Source organism: Gorilla gorilla, chromosome 9 (genome assembly GCF_029281585.2).
Source record: "Gorilla gorilla gorilla isolate KB3781 chromosome 9, NHGRI_mGorGor1-v2.1_pri, whole genome shotgun sequence".
Lineage (NCBI taxonomy): Eukaryota > Metazoa > Chordata > Mammalia > Primates > Hominidae > Gorilla > Gorilla gorilla.
In genome coordinates this window covers 138,275,166-138,303,128 of record NC_073233.2, presented here as the reverse complement: position 1 = coordinate 138,303,128, position 27,963 = coordinate 138,275,166, and the positions used below count along the sequence as shown (strand labels likewise).

Sequence of the window (27,963 nt, the reverse complement as noted above, 5' to 3'; positions counted from 1 at the left end):
GCTTTACAAATCAGTGGGGAAAGATGGACTGTTCAACACATGTTGTAAGGAAACGGGATAGGCCTCTGGAAACACATGAGAGTAGGAGCCCCAGCTCCCACCATACACAAGGATATGATCCAAATGGAAAAAGATCTAAATGTAAAAATGAAACCATAAAAGTATTAGAAGAAAACATGGGAGGAGTCTTATAATCTTGAAATGGGGAAGGTCTTCCTAATCATTATTCAAAATTCTGAAAGGCTAGGTGTGGTGGCTCATGCCTGTAATCCCAACATTTTGGGAGGCCAAGGTGGGAGGATCACTTGAGGCTAGGAGTTCGAGACCAGCCTGGGCAATATAGCAAGACCACATCTCTATTAAAGAAAAAGGGTTCTAACTGTCTTCAGTAGATAGTGTTGTTCCCACACTACAGATGAAAGAACAGAGGCCGGGAGAGGTTAAATCAATCACGGTGATATGTATTTCCCACTCTTAGCTCTTATTGCTCTTATTTTCTGGTACCCATTCTTCTAGCATTGGCACCTCCCCACTTGGTACACTGTTTCCCAAAGAAGATTTTCTAATAATGAGTAGGAAGAAAGGCCATATAAACATATGGAGCCTGCTTATTCGCCTCTAAATAGCCAAGATCCTAAATTAGATCCATTCTATTCCTGCTCATCAGCCTTTCTTTTTCTGTAGCAAGGTGAAAATCCCCCTGGCCTAACTTCTCAATATGGCAAGGTCTTGGTTTTATCCCTGGTGTCTTTGGCTGGAAAGGTGTAAAAGGTCATTATCCAACGATGTCAACCAGCTCAAATCAGCCCCAGATCTTCTTTTCATATCGGGAGGAAAATGTTGGTTTTCTACAGCTCTTTTTTGATTTAGAATGTCTTATCTTGACCTTTTGGATTAGATTGTACCTGGAAAACAGAAAAATATTCTGAGTTGGGACCAGGTCCTCTAAAAAGTCTCTTTCCTATGAAACAGCTAACATGTGGAGTTTCATAATTAGAACTTTTTTTCTTTTTTCTTGAAATGTAAGCTCCTATTAAAATGCAAGTAGCCCCTGGGAAGGTTTACACTCAAGTTTTATTGACCATGCCCACCTTAGTGTGAATTCATACAGCAGATTATTTATTTGGAGCATATTTCCTCAGAGGAAGTAGGAGGCAAAGGAGGATAAGTAGTAGAAAAGAAAACTAAGAGGAGAAGCAGGGGACACTGCTGATGGGGAAAAGAGTGCAGTGATGGAGAAATGGAGACAATTACCAGAGGCTTACCTCCCCCAGTCACTTCTGAGATATGACTGGCAAGCACAGGCAGGGTGAAACAAGCTGATATGTAAGGTGCCATAAGGAATACAGTAAATTAGACAGGTTCTCTGAACCCTGAGGAGAGGCTCTAGTTTAATACCAGAACCAGTCATCTCATTCTTTTCACATATTCTTCTACTTGGTCACTTTTGGCATTGCTCAGGATCCTTCATAAGCTAGAATTAATTTGCAACCAGAAATCAGACCCAACCATTCATAGCATGTAATTGCAGCTGTCCCCTACTGTCAGCAAGCACAAGCTCCCCAAGCAATTTACTACCTGGACAAAACTGTGTTTTATAAGCTTCTCTGTTCTCAACTGTCATTCAATATCCTCCTAGATATTGAATATCCTCCTAGATTCCTCATCTATAAAATCCTAACTCTCCAACCAAGTTCCTATTCCAAGTTTCTTTACAGTGGCCAAGAGTGTCTCTGTTCCCACCGTTATATTGTGATTGCACACACCTTCATTTAGGTTACATGCTGAGTCCTCTGCTGCCCTTTGGTGAAAGTCCAAGTGAAGGCAAAACTCCAAGTGAAGAGAATATCAGCAAAATGGCAGGCTAGGAAGGGTGAAGCTTTTATTTCCCCACAGAAACATATGAGGGGAAAAGAAGCAGAAACTCTTTGAACCAACTTTATCAGAACTCTGGAAAACAAAGTTGACAGCCACCAAGCAAATGTCCAATCAAGAAAAAGCCGGCCAGGTGCAGTGGCTCACGCCTGTAATCCCAGTGCTTTGGGAGGCCAAGGCGGGTGGATCACGAGGTCAGGAGATCAAGACCATCCTGGCTAACACGGTGAAACCCTGTCTCTACTAAAAATACAAAAAATTAGCCGGGTGTGGTGGTGGGCACCTGTAGTCCCAGCTACTCGGGAGGCTGAGGCAGGAGAAAGGCGTGAACCCGGAAGGTGGAGTTGCAGTGAGAGGAGATCACGCCACTGCATTCCAGCCTGGGCGACAGTGCAAGACTCCGTCTCAAAAAAAAAAAAAAAAAAAAGAAATAAAAAGAAAAAGCCATCTTCAAAATGGTAGGAAAGTTTTCTGACATTATTTATTACTGAGTCTTACCCCACCCTTCTCCATTATGTGGTTTTGGTCTTGAACTGGCAACAGCCTAGTTCCCAGTACCCTTTCTTGAACCAGAAGGAGCATAGCAGATCTTGTTCACAAATTACTATGTATGTCTGTTCTGGCAGATACTTGAAAAACTGAAACAAAGAGATAGTCTCTGTTTTGCCTAACTCAGAACTCAGGTGGTAGGCACTACTCATAAAACCTGCAAGGCGACTGCAGATCCACAGACTCCTGGGACAAAAAATTACAGGTGAAGATATATAACAGACCATCTAAACCCCAGAGGAGAAGCTGCAGTACAACTAATTCAGACGTTCAAAAGCAGCCATATATATGAGAGAATTTAGGAAGCCATGTGCATGTCCATGCAAGATGCATGCTCAGAAAAGACCTGAGAAGACCTTAAGCTTCCACCTCGAAGCTTTGTGCCTGATCCCTAGGCACAAAACAAGCTTAGCTAAGTGTTAAAAGAATGCCCTAGGACTGGCTGGGCACAGTGGCTCATGCCTGTAATCCCAGCACTTTGGAAGGCTGAGGCCGGCAGATCACAAAGTCAAGAGATCGAGAACATCCTGGCTAACCCGGTGAAACCCCGTCTCTACTAAAAATACAAAAAATTAGTCGGGTGTGGTAGCATGTGCCTGTAGTCCCAGCTACTCGGGAGGCTGAGGCAGGAGAATTGCTTGAACCTGGGAGGCAGAGGTTGCAGTGAGCCAAGGTCGCACCACTGCACTCCAGCCTGGGCAACAGAGCAAGACTTTGTCTCAAAAAAAAAAAAAAAGAAAGAAAAGAAAAGAATGCCCTAGGACAAGGCCAATCTACAAACACTGACAAAACTGCTGGCATTTAAACAACATTGTTGTTTAATCTTTGTTAAAGCATTAACTAAACATAAGCTAATGGAACAGAGATTTCAGTGATCCAACACAATAGCCTCTGCAAAAATAGTTAAGAAAACTCTCAAAACTAACAGACTATTACAGCCTTCAACAACGAAAAAACAAAAAGAAAAAGAAAACAGCAAACCCTGGACAAAGGGAAAAAAGTCCTTTCCAGAGTTACCATATTATAATGATTGGGCATTTGCCCAATTTGAAAAATCACAAAGTATACAAAGAAACAGGAAAATACGACTCATTCAAAACAACAAAATAAATTGACAGGAGCCATTCCTGAGGAAACTCAGACTTCAGACTTAGACAAAACTCTACGTGATTTAAAACAAGAAAACCTAAAGGAAAAAGAAGTAAAGGAAATCAGGAAAAGAATGCTTTGGTTTGAATATTTGTGTCTACCCAAAATTCATATGTTGAAATCCTAACCTCCAAGATCTTAGGAAGGGAGGCCTTTGGGAGATAATTCGGTAATTATGACAAATTTCCTTATAAAAGTGGCCTCTTGGCTGGGCACAGTGGCTCACGCCTGTAACCCCAGCACTTTGGGAGGCCGAGGCAGGAGGATCACCTGAGGTCGGGAGTTCGAGACCAGCCTAACCAACATGGAGACACCTTGTCTCTACTAAAAATACAAAATTAGCTGAGCATGGTGGCGCATGCCTGTAATCCTAGCTACTCGGGAGGCTGAGGAGTAGAATTATTTGAACCAGGAGAATTATTTGAACCTGAGAGGCAGAGGTTGTGGTGAGCGAAGATTGCGCCATTGCACTCCAGCCTGGGCAACAAGAGCGAAACTCCATCTCAAAAAAAAAAGAAAAAAAAAAAGGCCTCTTAGCCATGCTGTCCTCTGAAAACACAGTAAAAGGATGGCTGTCAATGAACCAGGAAACAGGTCCTCACCAGGCAGCAAATCTCCTTGATTTGATCTTGATTTGCCTCCTTGATCTTGAACTTCCCAGTCTCCAGAACTGTGAAAAATAAATTTCTGTTGTTGTTGTTTATAAGCTACACAGTTCATGGTATTTTGTTAAACTAGCCCAAACAGACTAAGACAAAAGACATATGAACAAAATGAGAATATCAACAAAGATATAGAAATTATAAAAAGAAACCAAACAGAAATTCTGGCCAGGCACAGTGACTCATGGCTGTAATCCCAGCAATTTGGGAGGCCAAGGCGGGCAGATCACTTGAGGTCAGGAGTTCAAGACCAGCCTGGCTAACATGGTAAAACCCTGTCTCTACTAAAAATAAAAAAATTAGCTGGGCATGGTGGTACACACCTGTAGTCCCAGCTACTTGGGAGGCTGAGGCAGGAGAATTGCTTGAACCCAGGAGGCAGAGGTTGCAGTGAGCCGAGATTGCACCACTGCTCTCCAGCCTGGGTAACAGAGCAAGACTCCATCTCAAAAAAAAAAAAAGGAAATTCTGTAGTTGGAAACTAAAAATTGAAATAAATATTCACCAGAGATTCAACAGCTACTTTGAACAAGTAGAAGAAAGAATTAGCAAACTTGAGACAAGGACAATTAGAATTATAAAGTCTGAAGAACAGAAAGAAAAAAGAATGAAGGAAAATGAATAGAGTCTGAGGGAACTGTGGGTTACCATGAAGCAGCCTAATATATGTATTATGGAGATCTCAGAAAGAGGAGAGAGAGAAAAAGGGGAAGAAAGGTATTGAAGAAATCTTGGCCAAAACACCCCAAATTTCATAAAAGACACACATCAACAACTCCAAGAAGCCAAATAAACTTCAAGTATGATAAGCTCAAAAAGATCCACACCAAGACACATTATAATCAATCCATCAAAAGACAAAGAAAGAGTCTTGAAAACAGCAAGAGAGATGCAACTCAGTAAGGAATCTTCAACGAAAATGCCACAATTGTGAGATTTCTACTAACACAAAAAGAAAAAAAAAGAGTATCACTGAATTTTTCATCAGAAACACTGGAGATAGGAAGGATGTGGGATGACATTTAAAACGGTGAAAGACAAAGAACTGTCAACCAAGAATTATATATCTGGCAAAATGTTCCTTCAAAATGAGGAAGAAGTTAAGACATTTTCAGATAAACAAAAGCCAACAGAATTTATTACCATTTAGACTTGCCCCCACAAGAAATGAAAAGGGAAGTCCTTTTGGGTCAAAATTAAAGAGTGTTAGATGTAACTTAAAGCTTTATGAAGAAGTAAAGAGCTCTGCTAAAGGATTTAAAAGAGAAAATACATTTAAAAATTACTATAAAGCTGTATCATTAAACAATGCTGTGAGTTGATTTATGTCCCTTCAAAATTCATATGTTGAAATCCTAACCCTCAGTACCCCAGAATGTGACCTTATTTGGAAATAAAGCCATTGCAGATACAATTAGTTAAGATGAGGTAATAATAAAGTGGGGTGACCCCTAATCCAATAACATTGGTGTCCTTATAAAGAGGGAAAATTTGGAGACAGACAGAATGACACAAGAAGATGAAATCAGAGATTAGGATAACATTTCTACAAGTCAAAGAATTTCAAATTTTTCCAGAAGTACCAGAAGCTAGATGAGAGGCATAGAACATATTCTCTTACCACCTCAGAAAGATGCAACCCTACTGACATGTTGATCTCAGACTTTTAGCCTCCCAAATTGTGAGACAATAAGTTTTTCTTGTTTAAGTCACCCAATTTGTGACCATTTGTTACAGCAGCCCTAGGAAACTAATATAAGTACACAATATAAAGATGTAATTCAGGACATCAATAACATAAAGTGAGAGGGGAGAGCAGAGCTGTATAGGAGTAGAATTTTTGTACTCAATTGAAGTTAAGTTGGTATTGATTCAAATTACATTGTTATAACTTTAGGATCTTATATGCATTCACTATAGTAGTCACAAAATTATATCTATAGAATATACACAAAAGGAAATGAGAAGGGAGTCAAAACATGTCACTAAGAAAAATCAACTAAACACAAAAGAAAGCAGCAATGGAGTAATTAGAAACAAAAAAGCTAGAAACATAGAGAAAACAAATAACAAAATGACAGAAGTCCTTTCTTAGCAATTACATTAAATGTAAATGGATTAAACTCTTCAATCAAAAGAGATTAGCAGAATGAATTAAAAAATACAATGCAACTATGTGCTGTCTACAGGAGGCTCATTTTAGATCTAAAAGCACAAGTTTGAAGGTAAAATGGTGGAAGAAGATGTTTCATGCAAATAGTAATCAAAAGAAAGCTGAGATGGCTATATTAATAACAGGCAAACTAGATGTTAACTTGAAGACTGTTTCAACAGACAAAGAAAGAGATTATATATTGATGAAGGATCAATTCATCAAGAAGATATACAATTATAAATATATATGAAGGAACCAACAGAGACACCAAATATATAAAGTAAATTGACAGAATCAAACGGAGAAATAGTCAGTCCCACAATAATAATTAGAGACTAAAATATCCCACTTTCAATAATGGATAGAATGACCAGACAGAAGATCAATAAGGATAAGACTAATAAAGATCCAACAGAAAACTTGAACACCACTATAAAACAACTAGATCTATAAACATTTACAGAAAACTCCATCCAGCAACAGCAGAATACACATTTTTCTCAAGTGTGCACGGAACATTCTCTAGAAGTCTTAGTCTATTTTGTGTTGCTATTTTTTAAAAAACTTGAGACTGGGTAATTTATGAAGAAAAAGAGTTTATTTGGTTCACAATTCTGCTGATTGGAAGGCATCTGGTGAGAGCCTCAGGCTGCTTCCACTCATGGTGGAAGGCAAAGGGGAGCTAGTGTATGCAGTAATCACATGGGAAGAGTGAAAGCAAGGTGGGGTGCCACAGTGCCAGGCTCTTTGTACAAGCAGCAGGAATTAATTATTTGAGCAATAACTCACTCACTGCTGAGGGGATTATTAAATTAGGCCCCCACATCCTACATTGGGATAATATTTCAACATAAGGTTTAGATGGACAAACATCCAAACTATACCACTAGGATAGACCATATTTTAGGCAGCAAAACAATTTTTAAAGAAATTTTATTTTAGGCCAGGCACGGTGGCTCACGCCTGTAATCCCAGCACTTTGGGAGGCTGAGGCGGGCGGATCATGAGGTCAGGAGATCGAGACCGTCCTGGCTAACATGGTGAAACCCCATCTCTACTAAAAATACAAAAAATTAGCCAGGCGTGGTGGCGGGCGCCTGTAGTCCCAGCTACTCGGGAGGCTGAGGCAGGAGAATGGTGTGAACCCAGGAGGCGGAGCTTGCAGTGAGCTAAGATTGCACCACTGCACTCCAGCCTGGGCGACAGAGTGAGACTCTGTCACAAAAAAAAAAAAAAAAAAGAAATTTTATTTTAGGCTTTAGAGAACTCTAGGAAAAAAATTTTCTTTGAAACAGGCTCTTACTCTGTCATCCAGGCTGGAGTACAGTGGCATAATCACAGCTTATTGCAGCCTCAAAATCCCAGGCTCAAGCAATCCTCCTACCTCAGTCTCCCAAGTAGCTCAGACAACAGCCGCACACCACCATGCACAGCTAATTTTTTTTTTTTTTAAATACGGGCAGGGTTCCACTATGTTGCCCAGGCTGGTTTTTCTGTTTCATTTTGTTTTTTCCTAGATGGAGTTTCAATCTTGTCGCCCAGGCTGGAGTGCAATGGTACAATCCTGGCTCACTGCAACCGCCGCCTCTGAGGTTTGAGCGATTCTCTTGCCTCAGCCTCCCGAGTAGCTGGGACTACAGGCACGCGCCACCACACCCAGCTAATTTTTGTATTTTTAGTAGAGACGGGGTTTCACCATGTTGGCTAGGCTAGTCTGGAACTCCTGACCTCAGTTGATCCATCTGGCTCGGCCTCCCAAAGTGCTGGTATGACAGGCATGAGCCACCACGCCCGGCCCCTAGGCTGGTCTTGAACTGGGCTCAAGCAATCCTCCCACCTCAGCCTTCTAAAGTGCTGGGATTACAGGTATAAGCCACTGTACTTAGCCAGAAAATTCTTAATAAATCTTAAGATTTAAATTATGCAAGGTGTCCATTCGTCACAATGAAATGAAACTAGAAATAACAAAAATATGTGGAAATTCAACAATATACTTTTAAACAACCAATGGGCCAATGAATATATGACAAAATGAATTAGAAAATAACTTTGAGACAAATGAAAATAAAAACACAACATACCAAAACTTATGGGATGTAGTGAAAGCAGTGCTAAGAGGGAATATGCAGCTGTAAACCTATTCTTTTAAAAAGGTCTTAGGCTGGGCGCGGTGGTTCACGCCTGTAATCCCAGCACTTTGGGAGGCCGAGGTGGGCGGATCAGGAGGTCAAGAGATTGAGACCATCCTGGCCAACATGGTGAAACCCTGTCTCTACTGAAAATACAAAAATTAGCTGAGTGTAGTAGTGCACACCCATAGTCCCAGCTACTCGGGAGGCTGAGGCAGGAGGATCGCTTGAACCTGGGAGGCAGAGGTTGCAGCGAGCCGAGATCGCACCATTGCACTCCAGCCTGGTGACAGAGCGAGACTCTGTCTCAAAAAACAAAACGAAACAAAAAATAAATAAAAATAAAAAGGTCTTAAATCAATAATCTAACTTTACATCTTAAGAAACTAGAAAAGACACAAATTAAACCAAATGCTAGCAGAAAGAAGGAAATAATAAAGATTAGAGGGGATTAAATAAAATATAGAATAGAAAAACAATACAGAAAATCAGTAAAACCAAAGGCCGGTTCTTTGAAAACATTGACAGAACTGACAAACCTTCAGCTAGATTGACTAAGAAAAAGAGACAGAACACTCATATTACAAAAATCAGAAATAAAAGTGGGAGGCCAGTTGCAGTGGCTCACACCTGTAATCTCAGCACTTTGAGAGGCTGAGGTGGGCAGATTATCTGAGGTCAGGAGTTTAAGACCAGCCTGGCCAACATGGTGAAACCCTGTCTCTACCAAAAAAATACCATCTCTACCAAAAAATAAAAAAATTAGCCAGGTGTGGTGGCACATGCCTGTAACCCCAGTTACTTGGGAGGCTGAGGCGGGAGAATCGCTTGAACCCAGGAGGCAGAGGTTGCAGTGAGCCGATGGTGCCATTGCACTCTAGCCTGGGCAATAAAGTAAGACCCTGTCTCAACTTAAAAATAAATAAATAAATAAAAGTGGGGATATTACTACTGATTTTACAGAAATGAAAAAGGTTGGCCAGGCGCGGTGGCTCACATCTGTAATCCCAGCACTTTGGCCAAGGCAAGTGGATCACCTGATATCAGGAGTTCGAGGCCAGTCTGGCCAACAAGGTGAAACACCATTTCTACTAAAAATAAAAAAATTAGCTGGGTGTGGTGGTGCGTGCCTGTAATCTCAGCTACTCAGGAGGCTGAGGCAAGAGAATCGCTTGAACCTGGGAGGCAGAGGTTACAGTGAGCCGAGACTGCGCCATTGCCCTCCAGCCTAGGCAACAAGAGTGACGCTCCATCTCAAAAAAAAAAAAGAAAAAAGAAAGAAAAGAAAGAAATGAAAAAGGTTATAAGATAATTCTATGAACAACTGTTTGCCAACACACACTGGGTAACCTAGATAAAGTGGACAAATTCCTAGAAATACACAACCTACCAAAACTGACTCAGGAAGAAATAGAAAATGTAAGAAATAGAAAATAGAAATAGAATACTATAACTAGTAGGGAGATTGCCTTAGTAATCAAAACATCTTAACAAAAAAAAAAGCCCAGGATCAGTTGGCTTCACTGGTGAATATTACCAAATACTTAAGAAGTACTAATAGCAATCCTTCTCAAACTCCTCTTCAAAAGAATTGAAGAGAAGAAACTACTTACTAATCTCATTCTATGTGGCCAGCATTACCCTCATATCAAAGCCATACAAAGACACTACACAAAAAGAAAACTACAAATCAATGTCCCCTATGAATATTGACACAGAAATCCTCAACAAACTACTATCAAAAAATTCAGTAGCATATTAATAAGGAGCTATACACCATTACCAAGTAGGTTTTATTCCTAGAATGCAAGAACAGTTCAACACACAAAAAATCAATCAGTATAATACACCATATCAACAGGATGAAGGAGAAGAAAACCACATGATCATCTCAATTGATGCAGAAAAAGCATTTGACAAAATTCAACACCCTTTCATGATTAAAAAAAATCAATAAACTAGGAATAAAAGGAAATCTTTTCAACTTGATAAAAGCTATTATTAAAAACCAATGGCTAACATCATACTTGATACTAAAAGACTAAAAGCTTTCCCTCCAAGATTAGGAATAAGACAAGGATGCCTGGTTTTGCCACTTCTATTCAAAACAAAACTGGAAATTCTAGCCAGAGCAACCAGGCAGGACAAAGAAATAAAAGGCAACCAAACTGAATCAACTGAAGTAAAATTATCTGTGTTTACAGATGACATAATCTGAAATGTAGGAAAAAGTAAATATTCTACCAAAAACCAGTTAGACCTAATAAATTCATAAAACTTGTAGGATACAAAATCAACACTCAAAAATCAGTTGTATTTCTACATATTAGCAATGAGCAATCTGAAAAAGAAATTAAGAAAGCAATTGCATTTATGATAACATCAAAAAGAATAAAATGCCTAGAATAAAATTAATCAAGGAGGTGAAAGATTTGTCCACTGAAAAACTACAAAAGTTGCTGAAAGAAATGAAAGGTAAATGGAAAAACATCCCATGTTCATAGATTGGAAGCCTTAATTAAGATGTCAATATTACCCAAAGCAATTCAATGCTATCTTTATCAAAATCCCAATAATGTTTTTTGCAGAAATAAAAACAATCCATCCTAAAAATTAATATGGGTCTCAAGGGACCCCAAATAGCCAAAACAATGTTGAAAAATAACAAATTTTTCAACTCACATTTTCTGATGGTGCGACACCATCACAGTGTGATACTGCCATAAAGACAGATCTACAGACCAAAGGAATAGAATAGAGACCCCAGAAATAACCTGCTGCACATACAATCAAACAATTTTCAACTGGGTTGCCAAGGCCATTCAATGGAGAAAGTAGTGTTTTCAAGAAATGATATTGGGAAAACTGGATATTCACATGCAAAAGAATGAAGTTACACCCTTATCTTACAGGATATGTGAAAATTGACTCAAAATGGATCAAAAGTCTAAACATTAGAGATAAAACTATAAAACTCCTAAAAGAAAACATAGTGAGCCAGGTGTGGTGGCTCATGCCTGTAATCCCAACACTTTGGGAAGTGAAAGGTGGCAGATCACTTGAGGTCAGGAGTTTGAGACCAGCCAGGCCAACTTGGTGAAACCCCATCTCTATTAAAAATACAAAAATTAGCTGGCATGGTAGCATATGCCTGTAGTCTTAGCTACTTGGAAGGCTGAGGCAGGAGAATTGCTTGAACCCAGGAGACGGATGTTGCCATGAGCCAAGACTGCGCCACCGCACTCCAGCCTAGGTGACAGAGTGAGACTCCGTCTCAAAGAAAAAAAAGAAAAGAAAACATAGTGGAAAGCTTCATGACATTGGATTTGTCAATGAATTCTTGGATATGACACGAAAAGCACAGGCAAAAAAAGAAAAAAAAAATAGATAAATCGGACTTCATCAAAATTTAAAAATTTTGTGTATCAAAGAAAACTATGAAGGGCTGGGTGAGATGGCTTACACCTGTAATCCCAGCACTTTGAGAGGTTGAGGTGGGTGGATCACCTGAGGTCAGGAGTTTGAGACCAGTTTGGCCAACATGGTAAAACCCCTATCTATACTAAAAATACAAAAATTAGCCAAGTGTGGTGGCATGCACCTGTAGTCCCAGATACTGGGAGGCTGAGGCACGAGAATTGCTTGAACCTGGGAGGTGGAAGTTGCAGTGAGCCGAGATTGCACCACTATACTCCAACCTGAGCAACAGAACAAGATTCCATCTCAAAAAAAAAAAAAAAGAAAAAGAAAAGAAAGAAAGAAAGAAAGAAAGAAAACTATGAAAAAAGCAAAAATGCAAACCATAGAAAAGGAGAAAATATTTGTAAGTCATGTAACTGAGAAGGGATTAATATCCAGAATACATCTTATTTGTAAAACTCCTACGATTCAACAATAACAACAAAATTTGTTTTAAGTAGGTAAAAGACTCAAATAGACGTTACTCCAAAGAAGATAAACAATTGGTCAATAAACACATGAAAAGATGCTCAACATCACCAGCCATTAGGGAAATGCAAATCGATACCACAAGGAGATACTACTTCACATTTAAAGAATAGCTATTATTGGCCGGGTGCGGTGGCTCACACCTGTAACCCCAGCACTGGGGAGGCTGAGGCAGGAGAATGGCGTGAACCCAGGAGGCGGAGCTTGCAGTGAGCCGAGATTGCGCCACTGCACTCCAGCCTGGGTGACAGAGCGAGACTCCATCTCAAACAAACAAACAAAAAAAAAGTTCAGAAAGAGGAGTCAGCTGTATCTTTAAAACAGACTTCCTGGCTACACTGTGGAAAAGGGACAGAAGAGAGGTTCAACTCCTCATTTAAAGTGAGGACTGATGAAGGACCTGAAGCAAGATAGTGGCAACATCACAGAGGCCAGTGGACAAGAGTCAAGAAACGTTCATGATAAAGACTCAGAAGGCCAGGCATGGCGGCACATGCCTGTAATCCCAGCTACCCAGGAGGCTGAGGCAGGAGGATCACTTGAGCCTAGAAGGTCGAGGCTGCAGTGAGCTGTGATCACACCACTGCACTTCAGCCTGGACAACAGAGTGAGACCCAGTCGGTACAACAACAACAACAAAATTAATTAGCCAGGCATGGTGGTCTGTGTTTTTTGTTTTTGTTTTTTTTTTGAGATGGAGTCTCACTCTGTCACCAGGCTGGAGTGCAGTGGCACGATCTCAGCTCACTGCAACCTCTGCCTCTCAGGTTCTAGCAATTCTCCTGCCTCTTCTTCCCGAGTAGCTGGGAATACAGGTGCGTGCCACCATGCCCAGCTAATTTTTGTATTTTTAGTAGAGACAGGGTTTCACCGTGTTGGCCAGGATGGCGTGGTCTTAACTACTCAGAAGGCTGAGGTGGGAGGATCGCTTGAGCCTAAGAGGTCCAGGCTGCAGTGAGCTATGATCGTACCACTGCACTCCAGCCTGGACAACGGAGTTGGTCCCTGTCTCTAAAGAAAGAAGAAAATGACTCCAAGTGGCCAGCTGGATGTGGGTGACGGGAAGACTCTCACTCAGGTTTCTAGCTTGGGAAACTTGGCGAGTGGTGGTACAATTCATAAAAATTAGAAACCTAGAAGAAGAAATAGTTTTGATACAAGGGAGATAATAAGTTCTGGGGTTTTTTGTTTTTTTGTTGTTGTTGTTTGTTTTTGTTTTATTTTGTTTTGTTTTTGAGATGGAGTCTTGCTCTTTTACCCAGGCTGGAGTGCAGTGGCACAGTCTCAGCTCACTGAAGCCTCCACCTCCAGGATTCAAGCAATTCTCCTGCCTCAGCCTCCCGAGCAGCTGGGATTACAGGCGTGTGCCACTATGCCTGGCGAATTTCTGCATTTTTAGTAGAGATGGAGTTTCGCCATGTTGGCCAGGTTGGTCTCGAATTCCTGACCTCAAGTGATCTGCCTGCCTCAGCCTCCCAAAGTGCTGGGATTATAGGTGTGATTCACCACGCCTGGCCTTTAGGTTCTGTTTGGAACTGTTGTATTAGAGGTGATTGTGGGGCAGAAACAGATGGCTATTTAGGTGTGGAGTTAGGAAAAAAGCCTGACATACAGATGTAGATTGGAGGGTGCACTGGACAGAAAGGAGGATCTGCCTTAAGTGAAAGGAATTAATGTCTAAATGTAGAATCCCATTATTAGAAGTAAGTCTACCCCTTCCACAGCAGGGGAGATTAAGGAATGGAGCAGCTCCCCTACAGGACATCGACATCGAATCACATGGGCAGATGCCCACTCAGTGTTGTGTGTAATAAAGCGTATTAGAATAAACCGAGTATGGATAAGCCCGGGAGCTTTCCAGACTGGGTTTCATTTTGAAGCAAGAGGGACTTCTAATATATATCTTGTCTGTGGCAAAGCAAAATGCTAAATACCTTCTTATATTTGAGATAAATTCTTTGAGAATCTTGTCAGCAACCAGAAAAGCATAGCTAACCAAAAAAATGAAACAAAATAAAATAAAAATAAAACAAGTGTTGGTGTGTTTTATTCTTTTTTAAATGGGCATTCATTATCAATGTCCCCACATCTGTTGTTTCCTTCTACTGCGGACAGAAATTCTTCTTCATAAAAGGTGGATTCTATATGCAGAATTCCTAAGGAACTAGATCACATCATATATGGAAGAAGACTGGGCTTTGGAGTAAGAATATCCTAGCTGAATCCTGTTCCAACCATGTACATGGTCATTGTCAAATTCATTTATTCACTCATGCATTCATTTATTCATTCATGCAACAAACATGTGCAGAGCACATTTTATATGTCTTATCCTATATACATAAATACTGAGTAAAAAGTCATAGCTCTTGCTCATAGACCAGTGAGAAGGAAGACATACAAACAAAATTACAGCATAGTGTCCGTGCTGGAAGAGTGAGGAAGATGGTGCATCAGACTGCTTTAATGAGACTGGAGAAAAGGAAGAAAAGGTAGGGAAGGAGGTAAGAAGTATGAGAGAGTAAAGGGCCCTGGGGACATAGGAAACATAGAGAGAGAGATTGACAGGGAATTCCTAGTAGAAGGAACTACAAGACCAAAGTCAGGGAGATATAAGATAGTATGGAGTTGGATTCCAGGAGCAGCAAGTCACTTTTTGGTAGTTGGACAATAGGGTTGGTCATGAGTGACAGGGATGGGTGACAAGGCTTGATGCACAGTCAGGGGCATGATCATGTGCACTCTGCCTATTTTGTTGCCTGAAGGTACCACTGAGGCATGTTCCTCATGCTCCTCTTAGACTCTATAAATCCTACTCTCTTCAGTAAATAGCTCTTTTTCATTCTATAGCTGTCTCCTACTCTCTGCCTAAGAAACCCCCACTCATTATTTGGGGACCTTGACACTGTGTGCATAGGCTTCTCACTAAATTCTGTGGCATCCTATGTTAATCAAGGTTCTCCAGGGAAACAGAACCCATAGGATATATTTGCACAGAGAGAGAGATATTTATGTTAAGGAATTGGCTCACACAATTGTGGAGACTGTCAAGTCTGAAATCTGTAGGCCAGCAGGCAGGAAACTCAGGCAGGGTTTTTATATTGCAGTCTTTTTTTCTATCTTTCTTTATATAGAGACAGGGTCTCACTCTGTCACCCAGGCTGGAATGCAGTCATACAATCATAGCTCTACAGCCTCGAACTCCTGGGCTCAATTATCTTCCCAACATTCCTGAGTAGCTGGGACTACAACATGCACCACCATACCTGGCTAATTTTTAAAAAATTTTTTTGTAGAGATGGAGTCTTGCTATGTTGCCCAGGCTGGTCTTGAATTCTTGGCCTCAAGTGATCCTCCCACCCTGGACTCCCAAAGCACTGAGATTATAGGTATATTGCAGCCTTGAGGCAGAATTTCTTCTTCTTTGAGAAACCTCAGTCTTTGCCCTTCAGGCCTTCAACTAGGTGGATAAGGCCCACCCACATTATCGGGGGTAAGCTAGTTTAGTCAAAGTCAGAAAAAAAAAAAAGATTATAGGCCAATGGCTCATACCTGTAATCCCAGCAATTTGGGAGGCTGAGACAGGAGGATAACTTGAGCCCCGGAGTTCGAGGTTATGGTGAGCCATAATTGTGCTACTGTACTCCAGTCTGGGCAATAGAATGAGATCCTGTCTCTGAAAAAAAGAAAAAAAAAAAAGAATGAATCACATCTTTAAAAAAAACTTTACAGCGACATCTAGACTAGTGTTTGACCAAAAAAATGGGCACCATAACCTAGCCAAGTTGACATACAAAATTAACCATCACACATCTCCTTGAGATTTCAAACTCTAGATATATGAGGCAGGGGATAGCAGGAAACAGAATTCACTGAAATTAATTTTATGGAAGAACTATTTTTAAAGGTATCATCAGATTTTTTTTTGAGACAGGGTCTCACTCAGATTTAAAGGAACAAACAAGAGGTGCCAAGTTACCTGTTAAGAACTGTAAAGAATCTGAGATTGTACCTTATTTGAAAGCTAACAAGAGAACCTATTAGTTTCACAGATGCTGGTAGAAGACATGACACTCCTGGGTCAACATGAAGGACAGTTTATTGATCATAATAACAGCAGTAGCCAAAGCATCCGCACCTTTTTTTTTTTTTTTTTTTTTTTTTGAGACAAATTCTCACTCTTGTCACCCAGGCTGGAGTGCAGTGGTGTGATCTCCACTCACTGCAACTTCCACCTCCCAGGTTCAAACACTTCTCCTGCCTCAGCTTCCCAAGTAGCTGGGATTACAGACATGCACCACCACACCTGGCTAATTTTTGTAGTTTTAGTAGAGACGAAATTTCACCATGTTGGCCAGGCTGATCTTGAACTCCTGATCCCAGGTGATCCACCCGCCTCGGCCTCCCAAAGTGCTGGGATTACAGGCGTGAGCCACTGCGCCCCACCAGCATCAGCACTTTTATTCTAGTTTCCCAGGTCCTAATTTCCATGAAGAGTGTGACATGAAAAGAGCCAGATAACAACTGTACATGCAGTGGGGTAGGTTGAGTTAGAGGAGAGGGAATTCTGAGCTTAGGAAACCCAATCTTTTGTAATGGGCACTAAATAGGCCTGTCCCTTTCTCTAGAGGAAGACAGTATCTTTCTTATACTGCATAGTAAATATGACTGCCTTTTGCTCCAGAGACACTATCTTTATTTTCCAAGGCTACTTAGTATACAAACCTCCTTGAAAAGGCATTAGCATCTTGCACGTAAGATGTGCAGAAACACGAGAGACCCACGGAGAATTATCTCTCAATACTACCTAGAAACCAGTGGTGGTAAAAATCTGTTACCGTTCATAGGGCCAAAATCCAAGAAAAAATACAGTTATCTGAGCCCAGTAAGAGCTGGAGGCATGGAAAAGAGGCCACGCATTAAGCACTTCAGTCATAGAGAGACACAGGCACCAGAGAAGCAATGCTGAAGCAGGGAAATAATGAGAAAGAAATATTCCAATCTCTATCTTCCATTTTGATTTTTGGCCAGTGACTCCAACTGGCCAAATCCAACATGAAGCCAGCTATCAAGAAAGCCTCAATAATACAGTTCATAGGGGTCAGTATCCTAGTGTTCAAAGCAGCACTGGGAGAAAACTGGAGAATGTATCTGGGATTAATGGAGGAGAATGGTACAATTGATGATCGCTTTAATATCTCAGCTTGAAAGTTTCTTGATTTTCTGGGATTAAATCAGCCTCACTCCACTCACTCTATTTAAATCACCCTCTCTCAAGGTTACATGGAATTTATCAATATACAGGACTCCTCCACCTCCAAAATATTAAGCCTCAATCTGCCAGTCTCTGACCACAACTTTCTAAACTACCAGCTGGCTGACTCTCTTTTTCTCAGTAGACCTGCTTTGTTTCGAACACCACTGTTTCTTGCATTCCATTTGTTTTTTTCTGATTCCAACTTCCTTCTTTTTGAATTACTCCATTTGTTAATGATTTTAGAAAAAGCCTCTGCATGATGAACACTCAGTCTTTTGACTGTCTGAAAAGGTTTCTATCCTAGCCGCCATCTTATATGATAGTTTAGCTAGGTGTATAATGTTAGTATCCTGCTTATTTCCTCTCAGAACTTTAAATATATTATTCCAGTGTTTTGTGGGGTTTTGTTGTTGTTGTTGTTGTTGTTTTTTGGCTTCTGTTCTTGATGATGAGATACCAATTTAATGTGTTATTTCTATATATGTAACTCTTATCTTTGGTGTCCTTGAGTTTTTCTGTAATGTGTTTAAATAAGGATTGCTAGAATTTATTCTCTCATGTCAGCTTTCTTCAATTTGACCAATCAAGTTGGTTTTGTTTTGTTTTGTTTTTGTTTTTGTTTTTGAGACGGAGTTTCACTCTTGCTGCCCAGGCTGGAGTGCAATGGCGCGATCTCAGCTGACTGCAACTTCCGCCTCCTGGGTTCAAGCGATTCTCCTGCCTCAGCCTCCTGAGTAGCTGGGATTATAGGTGCCTGCCACCATGCCCAGCTAATTCTTATATTTTTAGTAGAGATGGGGTTTCACTATGTTGGCCAGGCTGGTCTCAAACTCCTGACCTCAGGTGATCCATCCCCCTCAGCCTCCCAAAGGGCTGGGATTACAGGCGTGAGACACCGTGCCCAGCTCAAGCAATCAAGTTTTTTATAATCCTTGGAAATTTGTCCTTTTAAATATTTTTTTCCTCCATTTTTTTTTCTACTTTCTGCTTCTGGAAACTCTTGTTAAACGTGTGTTGAATACTAACCCCATGATTCAACTCTTCTTTTATATTCTTTATCTCTTCTTTTTGTGCAATCCTTTGGATAGTTACCTTATAGCTGTGTTCCAGTTCACTAGTCAATCACTAAGCTATATTTATCTATAATTTAACCCACCTATTCAGTTTTAATTTCAATACAAAAGTTTTTCATTTCTCTAAGTTCTATTTGATTCCTTTTCAATCCACCTGGTCTATCTTTACAAAGTCTTGCTCTTTCCATATGATTCCTGTAACTCATCTTCTTTCATCCTTTTAATCATTTTTCAAAACTATTTACTTTATAATCTTTTAAAGATCAGTCTAGAAAAATCAAAGTTTTAGAAATGTAATTATACTGTGCCTGATAAATCTTTGCATAGTGGATTATTTCTCTATGTGGTTTGAAATTCAACTATGAGCTCATCTTCAATAGGGATTCTTTTCCCTTGTGAGTTTGCTGAGTTATAGAAGTGTGTTACATAGTGACTTTGTATCTGCATCTGCCAGGCACAAGAAGGATTTCATTGTCCAGGCTCAGCTTTTATACTAGTATCTCCTCTTCAAATTAATACAGTAAGTATGGGATAAATTCAAATTCAAAAGTCTGAACATGGGAAGGCATACATTTCCCTTACAACTTCCCTGAGGATGTTTTAGTTTCCCCTTTCATTGAGGAGTAGCTCCACCAGAGCCCTGGCTGGATTTAAAAGGTATCTCAGTTCAGTTTCCTGACTAACCCTACCTCAAGGCCATATTTTTTTTTTTTTTTTTTTTTGAAACAGAGTTTCACTCTTGCTGCCCAGGCTGGAGTGCAGTGGCGCAACCTCAGCTCACTGCAACGTCTGCCTCCCAGGTTCAAGCAATTCTTCTGCTTCAGCCTCCCAAGTAGCTGGGATTACAGGCATGCACCACCACACCCAGCTAATTTTTAGTACAGATGGGGTTTCATTATGTTGGCCAGACCGGTCTGGAACTCCTGACCTCAGGTGATCCACCCGCCTCGGCATGCCAAGTGCTGGGATTACAGGCGTGAGCCACCACGCACGGCCATATCTTCTATTCTTACAAAGGTGTTAAAAGCCAGGAAACTAGCCTATACAGTGTATATCCTGCTTTGATATTTCCTTGGCTAAGGCAGCAGGTTTACAGATCCAGACTTTAGTTCCTCGTTCACTTTTGGCACCCAAGAACACCATTTCTATGTCTTTGCAGTAGAAAAGGAGTGGCAGAGATCCTCACTAGTTCATTCTGCCATGATGCTAAAATTGTCCGTCGCCCTGCATTACTGCTTCATTCATATATCTAATTCCTTCATTTCTCCCTTGGCTTCTGGGAACCTTACTCCATTCATGGCTGTGGTACCACCTCTGTCCAGCCTAGAATCACAGTACACTATTCAACCACTCTACTTCCTACAAACTAATATTGTAGACCTCTTTTATTCTGCCTCATCCACTTTGAAATCATTCCAGATTGGATCTGTCCAAACATCCTCTTTCTTACACCACACCAATGAGAAGCATAGTGCATGGTGCAAAGCATGATGGACTTTGGAGTAAAACAGAGCTGATTTTGAATCTCAGCTCTGCCATTTTCTATTCTTTTTTTGGGGTGGGGACAGAGTCTCGCTCTGTCGCCCAGGCTGGAGTGCAGTGGTGCGATTTCAGCTCACTGCAAGCTCTGCCTCCTGGGTTCACGCCATTCTCCTGCCTCAGCCTCCCGAGTAGCTGGAACTGCAGGTGCCCGCCGCCACCACGCCCAGCTAATTTTTTGTGTTTTTAGTAGAGACGGGGTTTCACCATGTTAGCTACGATGGTGTCAATCTCCTGACCTCATGATCTGCCCGCCTCGGCCTCCCAAAGTGCTGGGATTACAGGCGTGAGCCACCGTGCCTGGCCAGCTCTGCCATTTTCTAGTTGGGTAACCATGGACAAGTTATTCAACTGATCTAAGCCTCCATTTTCCCTCCAATAAAATGTAAATGATAATATTAATCTCAGTTATTGCGAAAATAAAATAAAATAGTGAAGGTAATGCATTTACTATAGCTCCTGACACAGTTAATAAATGGTAGCTATGATAAGATTGTGTAGAAAATCTCCAGACTGGTCCTTCACAAATAGATTTTTTTAACCTCAGCAAGACCCTCTGTGAGGTTTGGGAATCTTTCATGTGCTGCTTTTATCATTCCCGACAACTGCTCTTGCAAATGTGCAACATTTTCTTCAAGCCATGGCCAACCAGCAGCTAACTTTGCTTCCTATTTCAATACTGAGAGTATCAGGTGGCTTCACCACCAAGTTACTGCTTCCATGTGTGACTTGACTAGAACTTGGTCTTTTATCTCACACAAAAATGTCTGAGTATATGCCATGTGCCAGGCAGTGTACTAGGCCCTGGGGCTACATCAGTGAACAAAAGAAACACATTTCTGCCCTAGATAGTTTACATTCTACTAGGAAGAGAAAAACAACGGAAAGCATAACTGAGTAAATTGTATCTTACAAAGTAATAAGTACAATAAAGAAAAGTAAAGTGCTGCCAGGCATGGTGGCTCATGCCTGTAATCCCAGCATGTTAGGAGGCCAAGGTGGGTGGATCACCTGAGGTCAGGAGTTGAAGACCAGCCTGGTCAACATGGCAAAACCCCGTCTCTACTAAAAATACAAAAAATTAGCCAGGCGTGGTGGTGGGCACCTGTAATTCCAGCTACTCAGGAGGCTGAGGCAGGGAGAATTGCTTGAACCCGGGAGATGGACGTTGCAGTGAGCCGAGATTTGCCACTGCACTCCAGCCTCGACGACAGAGTGAGACTCCATCTCAAAAAAAAAAAGAGAGAAAAAAAGAAAAGTAAAGTGCTGGCAGGATTATAATTTTAATAGGGTCATCAGGAAAGATCTCAATGAAAAGGTGGCACCTGAATAAAGAGGGCAAGGGAGTGAGGAAACAGTAATTGCGTGGCCCTTGTGAAAAAGTGCTTGGAATGTTTGATAAAAGCAACGAGGCCAGGATGGCTGAGAAAATATGAGTGAGGTAGAGAGCTATAGGAGGTAAGGTCAGAGAACCAATGAAAGACCTGATTGTATAGGGCCTTGCAGTCCATTTCCAGGATGTTGACTTTCACTATGAGTGAGATGGAGAGCCTTTGGAGAGTTTTCAGTAGAGGACTATGAAATGTGATATGCCAAATAGCATTATTCTGGTTCAAAGCTCTAAAATGGAGCAGGGAAGCCATTCTAAGGATGACCTGCATGATCTGCAACCTTGAAAAACAAAAAACAGGACCTTGCCTTGAAACTTTCAACTAGGCCAAACCTCCATGACCACAACATCTTGGAAAGCAGCTGAAGTTTTCTAGCACTATGACTCCTAAACAACCACAACCAATGACTGTAGACTCACGTACTAAGCCAGCCACCTCCACCCATGATAATTCTTTCAAAAACAACTAGTGTAACCACTCTCAGCATCCTTTTAAAAATCCTTACTCTCCTTCCTCTCTTCAGAATATGATTTGGCCTTTAGCTGAATCTATGTCTCGTGAATTGCAATTCCTACAACCCCAATAAATGCCTTGTTTCCTTGCTCTGCAGTAAGGTCTTTCACCTCTTCTTGGTTGACATTAAATGGTGTCATAAGTGGGATGCAAGTGACTCTCTTCCTCTGTGTCCCAGTGCTGCTGTGGTTTCAAGCATGGTACTTGCAGGAACTCCTTGCGTTCCATTGCCTTCCTGACAGCCTCAAACCCTGCTGGGGAGTCCTCTCATTTTCCTGAACCTCCCACCTTGGTTGAGGTTGAAGCCTTTATTGGGTAGCCTTTGTTGCCAGCTGTCAACAAAGAAAATCTTCCCTTTTTGGTGGGTATTCAGGAGCTCTTTTGCTTCTAATGGTATAGGTGCTAAGTTACCCCCCTTCTTAAACACCTGTTTGTTTTTTAGACAAACATTATGGTCATTCATCTTGTAAATTTCATTCTCAGTGGACCAATATCACTGAAAGTGATTTGGAATTACAATTGCCAACCTGAAGCTTTTTTAATCTCCAAAACTTGTTTTCCTTCTCAATTACAGGGCTAAAATGAAAGAATAAACAGCCTGAGTGGGATGCCTACTTTAATTGGGTTTCTTGAGGTATCTAAAAGACTCCAGAGATCTAAACGAGTGTCCCTAAGAGATAACCATGCCAAAATAACTTTTAAAAATCTCTAAAATTAAAAAAAAAACTCAAGTTTCTAGAATTTCTCACCTTCAGTGACCAACAGATACATCCTTTAAATTAGAAAGACTCTATACTTGAAAGGTTTTTAGAGGTCTCTCTTTCTAAACAATGCATTATTTGTATTTACGGGAGGATCAAATTGAAAAAAAAAGACACATGATCGTGTTATGGCTAGCCTTAGAAATCATCTTGACAAAATTAAAGAGCAAAAATTCTGACCTAAAACTAAGTTAAAATCCTTGTATGCTTTCAGAACAGGGTTATCTGAAGAAAAAAATCCTTGTATGCTCAAACTGCCTGCTTTGTTAGCCAGGTGTGGTGACACATGCTTGTAGTCCCAGCTACTTGGGAGGCTGAGGTGGGAGGATCAACTGAACCCAGGAGGGTGAGGCTGCAGTGAGCTGAGATCACACCACTGCACTCCGGCCAGGGTGTGAGATCCTGTCTCTAAAGTTTAAAAACAAAAACAAACAAACAAAAAACACTGCCTGCTTTGGATTTCCTGCAGGTTTTATTTACAAAAAAAAAAAAAAGGCACCCACTCACTCTGTGGTCTATGGTTAGGATTTGGTGCTTTCACTGCCATGGCCCAGTTATGGTTTAATATTTATGTGACTCGTGACTTTTTGGGATACTCATTTGTTATTGACGCTTTTCTCTTCCATACAGCTTTTGATTTCCTGTCTTACTGACTGTTTTAATCTTTCATCTGAGATGCCCATAGAGAAGCTTTCCTTTTTTTAAGCTGTCTTTGGTGGGGTAGTTCTGGGTCTTGTAAGGACTGCTTTGTACTTCTTTGGCAATACCTCATGCATCCTTCTTTAAGTTATAACCTTGGCTAAGGTTTTTGCTTTTGGTAAGTCACTTGGGAGGTACCTTTGTTAAAAACAACAACAATAGCAAAAAACAACTGGCTGCATACAGTGGCTCATTCCTGTAATTTCAGCACTTTGGGAGGTCAAGGCAGGAGGACTGCTTAAGCCCAGGAGTTTGAGACCAGCCTGGGCAACATGGCAAACCTTGTCTCTATAAATTAAAAAGATTAAAAAAAAAATTAGCCAGGCATAGCAGTGCACACCTATGTCCCAGCTACTCAGGAGGCTGAGGCAGGGGGATTGCTTGAGCCCAAAAGGTCAAGGCTGCGGTGAGCTATGTTTGTGCCACTGCACTCCAGCCTGGGCAAACAGAGTTAGACCCTGTCTCAAAAAAAAAAAAAAAAAGAAAAAAGAAAAAACAGGTCAAAAGCCAGGAATATTGGCTACTTATCCCTGCTGAAATCTGAAAATAAGAGATATGATAAGATTTTTTTAAAAATAACTCTACAGTCAGAAATCAACCAAATTAAAAGCTGATATTCAGGCTGTTTTTGTGGGGGTTTTTTTTCGAGGTCTTTCTGTTTTTCTCTTTTGGATTCTGTTTCTGGGAATTTTTTTTCAGTCAACTGAAATCCCTTTTTAATTGTGTTTGGTTCCTCTGTCGGCTTCCTTTCTTGTTGGCATGATTTTGCTTAAAAAAAAAAAAAAAGTAAAATTTCACTGGCCTTTCTGGAAAGCTTTAAATCTCCAAATTGGCTCCTTTAAGATTTGTTCTTCCATTTCCTTCCACTTCTACTGCTCCTTCTTTTTTGCTATTTTTGATTCCACATGAAGAGATCTAGGAGGAACTTCTAGTGGCCCTGAAACCCTTTGAGCCACACAGAAAAAGACACCACGCCTCCTTTTTGGGATTCTCAGTTTTCCTTATGGAGCCCCAGAGTTGTGGCGAGATCCTCTTGGGGCTAAAGCTCTGCTCTCTTTTACATTGACCTAATTCCTCTGGCTTTTGAGGGTACCAGGGATTCCTTTGCACTGTGAGAGAAAGACTGATCTTTGTGCAACAGCCGGTCATCACTAGCAAGGGCTGCAGTTTTGGAGGTGGCTGACAGTGGTTGTTTGTGGTGAATAGTTAATACTGCAGGGGGATACTCATTTCATTGCAAGTTTAGATAAGAAAAGTGAAGTTTGAATACTTGGAGGCTATGGGAACACCTTCCATGAAGGGATAAGACTCCTGGGCCAGGAGCAGTGGCTCCTGCCTGTAATCCCAGTGAGAAGTGACAGCGTGCTGGCAGCCCTCACAACCCTCGCTCACTCTCCGTGCCTCCTCTGCCTGGGCGCCCCCTTTTGGCGGCCCTTGAGGAGCCCTGCAGCCCGCCGCTGCACTGTGGGAGACCCTTCCTGGGCTGGCCGAGGCCAGAGCCAGCTTCCTCAGCTTGCAGGGAGGTGTGGAGGGAGAGGCAGGGACGGGAACTGGGGCTGCGCGTGGCACTCGCGGACCAGCTCGAGTTCCGGGTGGGCGTGGGCTGGGCGGGCCCGCACTCGGAGCGGCCCGCAGGCCCTGCCGCCCCGGGCAGTGAGGGGCTTAGCACCTGGGCCAGCAGCTCCTGTGCTTGATTTCTCACCAGGCCGTAGCTGCCTCCCCACAGGGCAGGGCTCGGGACCTGCAGCCTGCCATGCCTGAACACCGACCTGGCCCTGCCCCGCGTGGGCTCCTGCGCAGCCTGAGCCTCCCTGACCAGCACCGCCCCCTGCTCCACGGAGCCTGGTCCCATTGACCGCCCAAGGGCTGAGGAGTGCCGGCGCAGGACACGCGGGACTGGCAGGCAGCTCCACATGCGCCCCTGTGGGGGATCCACTGGGTGAAGCCAGCTGGGCTCCTGAGTCTGCTGGGGACTTGGAGAACCTTTATGTCTAGCTAAGGGATTGTGAATACACCAGTCAGCACTCTGTGTCTAGCTCAAGGTTTGTGAATGCACCAATCAGCGCTTTGTGTCTAGCTGATCTGGTGGGGACTTGGAGAACCTTTATGTCTAGCTAAGGGATTGTAAATACACCAATCAGCACTCTGTATCTAGCTCAAGGTTTGTAAACACACCAATCAGCACCCTGTGTCTAGCTCAGGGTTTGTGAATGTACCATTCGGCACTCTGTATCTAGTTAATCTGGTGGGGACTTAGAGAATCTTTGTGTCTGGCTAAGGGATTGTGAATGCACAAATCGGCACTCTGTATCTAGCTCAAGGTTTGTAAATACACCAATCAGCACTCTGTGTCTAGCTCAGGGTTTGTAAATACACCAATCAACACTCTGTATCTAGCTAATCTAGTGGAGACATGGAGAACTTTTGTGTCTAGCTCAGGGATTGTAAATGCACCAATCAGCACCCTGTCAAAACGGACCAATCAGGTCTCTGTATAACAGACCAATCGGCTCTCTGTAAAATGGACCAATCAGCAGGATGTGGGTGGGGCCAGATAAGAGAATAAAAGCAGGCTGCCCAGTGCTCTGGCAACCCGCTGGGTCCCCTTCCACATTGGGAAAGTTTTGTTCTTTCCCTCTTTGCAATAAATCTTGCTACTGCTTACTTTTTGGGTTCACATTGCTTTTATAAGTTGTAACACTCATTGTGAAGGTCTGTAGCTTCGCTCCTGAAGCTAGGGAGACCATGAACCCACCAGGGGGAAGAAACTCTGAACACATCCAAACGTCAGAAGCAACAAACTCCGAATGCGCCATTTCTAAGAACTGTAACACTCCCCCCAAGGGTCTGTGGCTTCATTCTTAAAGTTGGTGAGACCAAGAACCCACCAATTCCGGACACACCGGCACTTTAAGAGGCCGAGGCAGGCAGATACCTGATGAGGTCAGTAGTGCGGGACCAGCCTGGCCAACGTGGTGAAACCCTGTCTCTACTAAAAATACAAAATATTAGCCGGGTGTGGTGGCAGGCACCTGTAATCACAGCTAGTCTGGAGGCTGAGAGAGGAGAATTGCTTGAACCCAGGAGGCAGAGGTTGCAGTGAGCTGAGGTCGTGCCACTGCACTCTAGCCTAGGCAACAAGCCTGTCTCAAAAAAAAAGAAGCTCCTGTGGGGACTGGGCTGATCCAGAGTGGGCTGATGGGTGCTGGGTCAGTCACCCTTTAAGTGTAGGCGCACTGTGGAAGTGTACCGCCCCGTCTTGTGGTGTATCTCTCTTTTGGGGGGTCTGGGATCCAGTGTAAAATGTGTTCCTTGATTTCTGAGGATCTAGACGTTCAGTTTCCAGCTGTGTCTGCTTTTCACACATAAAATATTAGGCCTTGGAAACTGCAAATACTTTGTTGGTCCTGTTAATGGGCTTTGCCCTGAGCTCAGTATTCCAGTTAGAAAGTAAAGACTGAATTAGCCACATATGTAACTAGACTGGTTTACAAAATATTCCTTTCCGGCATCCAGTTTATTTTGAAAAGGTTTCTGAATGTTCTCTAAGTTCATCTGTATGTTTTCCTTGTAAAATGCTGTAGCAAATTCCTGTGATTTTGTATTACCTTGGCATCCATTTGTAATAATCCTCTAACTCACCCAAAGTCAGTCTTGAAATGCTTAATATTCTCTCTGTGCGCTTTGAGATGGCTTTGGCTATGTTGGCCAGAGAAACTTCAACTATCTCATTTAAAGAGACATGATTCAACTGTTTCTTTAAACAGTTTTACCTGTCTCCTGGCTAAAAAATTTTAAATCGAAGCTATAAAATCTTTGTGTTTTTCTCTATTTTTGTGTATACATGTGTACATGTCTGTTTGTATATTGTCTACAAGGTGCCAAATTGACTTATTAATAAATGAGTATTGATAAATAGCCCAAATGTTTTTCTTTTTTCTTTTCTTTTTTTTTTCCTTTTTTGAGACAGAGTTTTGCTTTTGTTGCCCAGGCTGGAGTGTAATGGCACAATCTCGGCCCACTGCAACCTCCACCTCCCAGGTTCAAGCGATTCTCCTGCCTCAGCCTCCTGAGTAGCTGGGATTACAGGCACCTGCCACCACGCCTGGCTAATTTTTGTATTTTTAGTAGAGCTGGAGTTTCGCCATGTTGGCCAGGCTGATCTCGATCTCCTGATCTCAGGTGCGCCACCTGCGTTGGCCTCCCAAAGTGCTGGGATTACGGGCGTGAGCCACCGCACCCAGCCCCAAATGCTTTTCAAAT

The 27,963-nt window shown here is 41.9% G+C and overlaps 1 long non-coding RNA gene across 2 annotated transcripts in view; it reads right to left on the bottom strand.

The window, feature by feature from the left end:
- Positions 1 to 436: 436 nt before the first annotated feature.
- LOC129525522 (uncharacterized) overlaps positions 437 to 27,963 on the bottom strand; it is a 51,729-nt gene continuing 24,202 nt past the window's right edge. For both annotated transcript variants that reach the window (XR_008669890.2, XR_008669887.2), the window contains 2 exons: positions 16,020 to 16,143; positions 437 to 905 (listed from right to left, as the gene is read on the bottom strand). This is a non-coding gene — a long non-coding RNA (uncharacterized lncRNA). The remainder of the gene's footprint in view (positions 906 to 16,019; positions 16,144 to 27,963) is intronic.